This window comes from Haliaeetus leucocephalus, unplaced genomic scaffold (assembly GCF_000737465.1).
Source record: "Haliaeetus leucocephalus isolate CR32 unplaced genomic scaffold, Haliaeetus_leucocephalus-4.0 Scaffold140, whole genome shotgun sequence".
Classification (NCBI taxonomy): Eukaryota; Metazoa; Chordata; class Aves; order Accipitriformes; family Accipitridae; genus Haliaeetus; species Haliaeetus leucocephalus.
Window position 1 is genome coordinate 16,677,394 of NW_010972576.1, and position 6,000 is coordinate 16,683,393.

The window sequence follows — 6,000 nt, forward strand, 5'->3', positions numbered from 1 at the left end:
GAAAAAGCTGTCAGACTGGAAGAAATTTTATAGGAGAATTCTTCACAGTGGGGTCTGTACACCTGTCATGTTCATATTTGCAGTAGCGATGGTAGCAGGAGAATTAGGCATGTAATAAACTTACAGAAGCAACAGGAAGGGTTATGCAAGAATGCCTCGGAGTTAAAAAAAGGGAGGAGGTGGTAAATTTCATAGTATGCTGTGCAAGATCATATAGTTCTGAATTCATAAGGCACTCTAAGAGCTTATCTGTTGAAAGTGACAAAGGAGGATAGCTGAAGCTTTAGCTGAACACAAGATAAACAGGAACTAAGAATAAGATGTGGCTGTCAGAAAATATAATCCTAGCATGTTCTGGAAAATATATTTTTACTATAGACATGTAACAAGTCATAGCATTGCACTGAATTTTGTTAAATTTTTTTTATATACATATAAAAAAATAACAAACTCAATCTGGTACAGAAGAGGAGATTTCCTGAAAATGAAAATCTTATGGAAGCTGGCTTGTTTGTAAAGGTAAAATAAAGTCATATGGCAAAACATAGTGGGGGAAACTAACCAAAAGGGTGATGTTTGCTGAAGGGCAATTAGGTTAAAACTGTTAGTAACTTTAGTCCAGATATTAGGAAAAATTTCAAACCCTCATTTGAGTAAGATTCTGAAGCAGTAGCATCAGTGACAGCAAGAACTGGAAACAGCTTTTAGCATAAAGCTTGATTGTTTCCATAAGAGTTACTATGGGATGGTTGCATGCAAGAGGGGAAGACAGGACTCTGGCTCTGAAGCAGATTTTTTCCAGTTCTCTGGTACAGCTACAACTAAAAGCTAAGCTGAGTTTTGCTTGTGCTTTTCGAGAGATGTCAGTGCAGGGTGGGCATGTTAAGTAGTCTGGAGAGATTGCCTTTTCCTTGTTTCCCCTGTCCTAGTTGTTGTCAACATGTTGCACTACTGTGTATCACACAGAGATTATCTAACCCTATCTTTGCTCTGATTTTGGCTGGTTTAACTGATTCATTTCTGAGATAACACAGTTTATAATTTGCTTAATACTGTTCTGCTTCCAAATATCTGATTTCTCCAGCTTGGAGGCAGGAGTGATATTACTTCCTATTGAACAATCATGCTGATAACGATCTGTGTTAGCATCACTGCAGTGGAAGAAAGAAAGGAGTTAAATGATTAGGCTCTTAAGTTACTGCCAAATTCTGCTTGCTTGCTTGCTTTTGGTTTGCTCAATAAACTGTATGTTGTAGCAATGTGCCCCCAGCATCCTGGGTTGGACATTAAATTACTTGTGACCATAAAAGCTGATAATCTCGTGGCCAATGATGTGAGTAACACTTCCCTTTTCAGTTTAACAAAAATTGCTCAACAGTTACAGCACATACCTCCCCTTCCACGTGCAGTTCAGCAGCACACAGATGCCTGGGCAGAAACAGCCTTTTGTGAGAGCCATAGCACAAGGGAAACCTTTTCAGCTCTAGCTAACAATTCAGATCTAATCCAAGTCACCAGGAAAACCACAACTGCTATCACCTCAGAGCTTATTGTAGGGCTTCTGCAGTTGGACTAAATGACTCAAACCCAGTTCCTACTCAGTAAATCCATAGGCCACAAAGCAACTGTTACAGGTGCCATTATTTACTGTACTTCATTCAGTGAGCGAAAAAATACAGGCTTAGGAAAACATGGGAGTCTGAATTCAGCTTTAAAGGAGGGGTAGCCCAAAGACGAGAACTTTGGGTAAGTGTATCATATAACTTTGATTAATTCCTCCTTACTTCTGTTGAAGGAGAAAGACTTGACTTCATCTCCCCTTTTGTAAAGGTGGAAGGAAGAGGGACATATATAAAATAGGTCACTTAAGGAAATATCAAAGCTAAGTTGGATGACATTCTGAGACCAGCAAGTTTATGCTGCTTCAACATGCATATTAAAAGTTCTCCATCTCTGTGATGTGCTCTTCAGAGCACAGAGTTCTCTGGAAAACATACAACAGCAGACCTGTAGTCCAAGCTTGTTGGTAGGTGTGGTTAAAACATCTATGCATGCCCTCTTTAAAACCATGTATGTGGGTTTTTTTGTGGCTGAAGAGAACACACTGAAAAGATGTCATTTAAGAAATTCACTTCCAGATAACTTATTAGACATGTCATACTATGTCAACATACGCAATGTTATTGTAGGGTGATCAGTGATCCCCCTTGTGGCAGAGTCCACTACCACAAAGGCTGTACATGAAGGAAGCATATGTTATTATTTACTTGCCATCAGTACCTGCAAACCTCTATGCATCTGATGCTGTAAAATCCTGTTGTGAAGCTGTAGCTGTTTCTAAAGGCTTATATCTAATGAAAAAAGGCAGAGGGTTGAAAACAGTATTTTTCTTGGGGAGGTATGGAGTGGTCATAGTTGGAGCTGAGAGACTTAATCTGAGATCAGAGGAATCTACAGGAGAGCTGGGAACAGAGCATTGCCCTCCAGAGTCCCAGTCTAGTACCTCACCATGTTTCCCACTCATACTTTTGCTGGAGGCCCATGCTTCAGGAGCTTATTTCAAGATCTGTGAAAGTGTAGGTAACCAGTCTGAATTCAGCTCAGTAACAAATTACTGGTCTCAGTTCCAGTAAGAAGAATAAATGTTTCTACTGGCCTGAATGTTCCTCAACTACGTCATTAGAAAACACCAGCTCTGCTGGTGAACCTGCTGGGCAGGCACAGCCTGAACTCTGTCTGCCTGGGCAGCTGTTGGCAGGACATGGGGAGCTCTGCAGAAAGGATAGTGCTATCATCCAACAGTGGTTACATCCTGCGCAGTTGGCTGTTTCAATTCCAATGGGAATACCTAGAAATGAGATTCAAGAGTTTTAGTGCACCAATAGAAAAATCATTATCTTGCGCATGGGAGCCTCATTCAAAGATACAGTTCTTGCTCAAAAAACAAGCTTGACTTTCCAGATCTGCTATTAGGTAAAGCTATGAACCCTCAAAATATCAGCCAGCAGGATTTGACTGAAATAAATGATGAAATGGTGCCAGACAGCGTGCTAGGAAGTAAAAAGAAGTCTGCCACAGTAGACTGAAGAAACAGGTAATCTTTACTACCTGATGAAATACAGCAGGGGTTCATTTGTCACAGCTTAGTTTGTTGTTAAAAAGTCATCACAACTGTGGCTGCAGCACTGTGAGCTGTGCTGCATTACCTTTTCAGAGGAGTCCAGATGCTGTGGTGGATTTTTTCCAAATACATGCTTGGGGGGGGCCTCTGTCGCCCAGTGATGTGTCCCCTGGTAAATCCGTGCTTCTGGGAGGGAGGTAACCTATTGTTTAAAGCCACAGCCTTTCAGTAATAGAGCACTTATGGCAGTAACTAGCAGGTCAAGCATCAGCGTTTAACCACCGATCTTTGCAATTCTGATCCAACCTGCAGGTGAAGGTTCAAAAGAAAAAGCAGAGTGGCATGACCACATCAGTCTGACACAATACGCACAAGGTTCTCCCTGCCCTGCTTCCCCCCTCCCCCCAAAAAAACCCCCAGCAATGATTCCTAACAGCACATGGGCATCCCTGAAGTACCACATCTCAGTAAATCATCCAGCTGATCTCCTCACCTAACAGTGGCTCTTATTAGCAGTTTAATAATAAACTTCTTGGCTATTTTTGGGCTGTCAGTAAAACATTCCTTGCTGTCTTTTTCCTGTCCTGTCTATGTGAGACAGACATGAAACATTATCAATCAGATGCACAGAAAATAAATATTTGTGCCAGGGTATATGTCCCCTGGGGGAAATGGAAACCTGCTGGGGCTGGGGGTCTCCCAGGGCGGCTGGTGACCCCTCTTGCCCCTAGGCTCCCTCCTCCCAGCTGCTTGCTTCTCCCCAGCTCTTTTCTGGAGCAGCTGCCGGCAGGACAAACCCCTCCGGCCTGGCGCTGGCTCTGCTGGAGCTGGGGAGAGCCCGAACCAGTGTGTGTGGGAGCTGCTGCTGGGGGGGGGAGCCAGTTTCCACCAGGGTTCAGCCCTTCAGCCCTGCCCGGCGGCACCCTCGCAGGCGATGCCCGAGGGCCGGAGCCGGCAGCATCGGGCGCTGCCACGGTGGGGCCTTGGGGCGGCTCCGGGCCCTGCACGAAGCCCTGCTTCTGCTGAAAACCACCTTTTTCCACTCAAAACGTGCTGCGGTGGGAGCAGAGGCCGCTCCAGGGATCCGCGCCGGCGCCTGCAGCCCCATCGGTGACACGGTGAAGCCGGCCCGGCCGGGCACGGGGAGCTACGGCCGTCCCGGTGCTGCCGGTCCCTCGGGAGGTGTTGGCGGCACAGGCGAGGCCGCGTGGCTGGGCCGGAGCGTGGGGAAGGCTCATCCCGGCGCCTGGGCGAGGAGCACGGCCCCGAGGCAGCAAGTGCCAGGGAGGACACCAGTGGGGAGGACATGCCCAGTGAGGGGAGTCCCCCAAGGCAGCGGTCAAGCAGACCTGCTTGGTACGACCAGATGTGCCGGTGGGACCGGGGGAGTCTCCAGTGCCACAGGAGGGGATGGGTCCCTGGGGATGGAGGGGCAGGCAGGGGTCATGGGTCATGTCCCCGGCCCTGGGAGCGGGGTGCTGGGACCGAGCAGGCACAAAGGAGCCAGGCCTGGCCAGAGCTCGGGGAGTGGTTTTGTGCTCAGGGCAGTTTGGCTTTGTCCCTCATCCTGCCGGCGGAGCGGCTAAGGGACAGGGAGGGCAGATGCCATCCCCTGGCAGGGCTCCCTGCTGGGCCCTTGAGGGAAAGGAGGGGTCCCACTGCCAGAGGGGCAGTGCCGGTAGGTTGCTGTGGGTGCTGGTGCATGTCCCTGGGGAAGCTCAGGACCAGGGCCTGTGCCCACCCAGGTGGGTTCCCCCCATGGCCACAGGCTGTTTGTGAGCACAGAGGGAACTCCAGGTGGCCCCACAGCTCCCATCCCCACAGGCCACCCTGAGCCCAGGCCAGGCAGGTCAGTGCCACGTGTTTGGCAGGGCCGCAGCTGCAACGGGTTAGTCAGGGAGGTGGGAGCGAGCACTGTCAGGGTCCAGCCCTGTCCCCAGCCCCAGGGCTGCTGGTCATAGGTCTGTGCTGCTGCTGCTGCACAGGGCAGGTGGGTTTTCAGCCAGATGCTGGCTCTCACCCACTCTCCCCAGGGAGAAATGGGATGTTTCTGGTGGCACATCCCTGTTTCTCCTTCCCCTCCCATTGTGGGTGTGCAGCACCAGAGAGCCGCTGCCAAAACCACTGGCTAGGGGCTGGGAAGAGCTGCCTGTGCCCAGGAGGCAGCAGTGGTTGCAGGGGCAGCAGCTCTGGGGGTGTTTTGGGCCATGCCACACCGCAGGGAGCTCTGACTGTCCCACATCTCTCCCTGTGCAGGGATGGACACAGGAGCCCCAGCCATGCCAGAAGCCACCCATACCAGAGAGACCTGATGTGGGGTGTGGAGCCCCCATGAAGAAGCCAGGCTGCCTGTGCCAAGGACTATGCTGCCACCTACCCTGCACATGGCTGGGGACAGCCCTGCCTGCAGCCACCTGGCTCTGCCCACTCGGATACACTGCAGGGACTTCGTGGCTCCAGCTTGGCTGTGGCTTCAGGTCAGTTGCTTCTGCCCCTGTTTTGTTTGTTTCTGCCCCAGCTTGTGGACAGCTCCGGTTCATTTGTGGCTCCAGCTCATGGACAGCTCTGGCTCATTCCAGCTGCAGTTCATTTCAGGTCCAGCTCATGGACGGCTCCAGTTTGTTTGCAGCTCCAGTTCATCTGTGGCTCCAGCTCATTTGTTTCTGCCCCTGGCTTGTTTCAGGTGCACCCCCAGCTTGTTCTTGCTTCCAGCAAGTTTTAGGTTCCACTTGGGTTTCATCTTCTCTGGCTTCATTTCAGTTCCAGTTGGTCTGTGGTTCCAGCTCCAGTTCATTTCCGCTTCAGCTCATTACAGCTTGTGCTTGTACAAACAACCTTGGCTTTTGACAGGGTCATAAATCAATCACTGTCACAACCTG